Raw genomic sequence first — 2,523 nt, forward strand, 5'->3', positions numbered from 1 at the left:
TATATAAAAGTTAATGCTGACGCAAGTTAAAAAAATTTCTCGGCAACTATAAGAATCATGTCAAGTAAAGTCCATTACATATTGCTTTGCAACCCTGCGCTGATCAACGCTTGCGAACTACTCTGCGCATATTGCTCACTCGTCGGCGTGCGTAAGTAGCTGTGTCTTAATTTCTATTGATTCTGCTAATTGAATTTAATTTGTATGCACAAAACGCTTACAAAATCTTCGCTATTCTAAAATGTGCGTGTAAAGAAATATTAGAATAATGGCGTTGTCGATCGTGCAGATCGTCAGTGACGCGTGTACTGCCCCACAGCGACTGCGGAATACTAAGCTTTTAGTTTTTACAATTATATAAGTAAGCAAATAGTTGAATTTATTGTGCGATATTTTGTAATTATTAAACAGAATTGGTTTTAATGCGAAATTTAAATTTCAAACACGCTTCAGAAAAAATTTCATAAATTAATATATACAATATTTACACACATATGTACATACATATGAACGCTTTTAGGTGTCATGCGTAATTAGTCGAATTCAATTGACGCTTTTCTTAATCATAATCATAAAAAAATAATTTATTTACTATATAACTGAGTAAATATAGTAAATATTTGAAGTGCGCCCAAAATTTCCATAAACTTGATTGAGGCAAGGCACTATAAAAAACAAAAATTGAGGATGGGTTGAAGTCCAATAAAAATTCGTCGAGTTCCTTTAGTATGCTTACATGCAAATAAAATTTATTTCTAGCAGCTTAGTAGACGGCTGGCATGGCATGCCTTAGTCGTCAGTCAATCTAAATTGGGTGTGCTGKGTTTTTGTATATATTTACATGCATGTATGTATGCTTGTATTGACATATTTATATTTATATAGTAAAAATGTATAGATTTGCAAGTATGACTTCCAAGTTTAATATGTAGTGGTCGTTAGCGCTATCATTGCCATGTTTGTATGAGAGTATGTGCGTATGTAAGTTGGCGCATCAGACACAGTTAACCCTACCCCACCTTAGCTGTAAAACAACAAAGCGCTTCAAGCATTTATGCATTCATTTAACTATCCATAGCTATTATTTAACTATCTAACCATTTATGGCATATAAATTTATAATAGTGCATATGTATGTGTGTATTGATATTTTGCTCCCTTTTAATTGTTGTTGCTACTATGATTTCTTATATAGCTTTGCTTCACCATGCACGCTACAAATTGTGCTCATCGTGAATTTATTTTCATTACACAGTACATAGGTAATATACATRCATATACATATAGTTGCAGATAGTAGATACTTATAAGTATATGTACTTATATTTGCATRCTATGGTTGGTATAATAAGAATTTTATTTATCGTATGCAAAGTTATATTTTTTCTTAACATTTTTTGGTTTTCTTTTAAAAATAGTTTTTTTTTTTGTATGTATATGTGGTTTGTAAAATTGTTGTTGTAATTTTAAGTATGTATACTCAAAAGAATTTATAGCAGTCACAGCACCTCATGACCGCTATTGGCTGCCTAGCGCAGCTGCTGACTTGCCTTCTGGAGACATCATTTGGTCGTTTGAAGTGAGTAGATAGACTAACTGCCAGTTAGTTTATTTAATGCGCGTCGACGGGGTCTTACCCATCCCCATATTGTCTAAGAAATTCATACACATAACCACATGGTCAATGAAGCTTGCCACGTACCCAATGAGAAATCTGAAAATAAAGATCTGACTGCCCTAAAAACAGCTGGAAACGACCATGTTTCTTTGGCGTAACGGTAGATTTACCGACTTTTAAACAAGCAATGGTTGTAATRTAAACTAATCTGTTTTCCTCAAAATAATTGAAAACTTTTTTTGTTGTCTCAACAACAATAACGAGATCAACCAGCTACTTTTATGACTTCCAAAGTCTGATATACTGTTTGATACCTTTAGTATGCCATTCGAGTTGAAGGTTCAGGCAACCAAGGAGCCCATATTCGAAGCTTATACGCACTTATAAGTTGGAAAAATTGTACTAACTTATCAGCTTTTGTATGTTCGAGAATATTGCGCTTAYATTAAATTAAATGTAAGGCAATTGTTCCAATTCATGAAAAAATATTACTCTATACTTAACATAACCTGAAAAATTACAAGTTTTTAATTTAAGCGTAAGAACTTGAAACGATGGGTTTACTWGTTCAAAAAATAGTTTTCCATTAATTCAGGGCTAAAACTATCCAAATCCCAAAATAATTACATTTTTATTATTACCTAGACTAAAACTTTTATTTAAACAAAGAGAAGAAGAGACTACATATGATGATATAGAATTCTAATATTCTAAGAGCTGGCTTTGCAGACRAGTATATTCCATAGTGGGGCTTTTAACAGGCCATTGCCTATGGGTKTACGTGCTGTAAGGTTAGGACTTTTACCAGACGCCGTCTGCAAAAGTTATTTGGAAGAAGATGTGATAGAAACAACTCAACACTTTCTTCTTGACTGTCCCGCGTTTGGGAAGTCAAGACTTAAACA

The 2,523-nt window shown here is 33.1% G+C and overlaps 1 protein-coding gene across 1 annotated transcript in view; it reads right to left on the reverse strand.

Annotated features, from left to right (window-relative positions):
- Positions 1-2,523, reverse strand: part of LOC108966312 — a 76,497-nt gene that overhangs the window by 45,074 nt on the left and 28,900 nt on the right. The window lies entirely within an intron of this gene.

The sequence above is a fragment of the Bactrocera latifrons genome, unplaced genomic scaffold (genome assembly GCF_001853355.1).
Source record: "Bactrocera latifrons isolate USDA-ARS-PBARC rearing strain unplaced genomic scaffold, ASM185335v1 scaffold_159, whole genome shotgun sequence".
NCBI lineage: Eukaryota > Metazoa > Arthropoda > Insecta > Diptera > Tephritidae > Bactrocera > Bactrocera latifrons.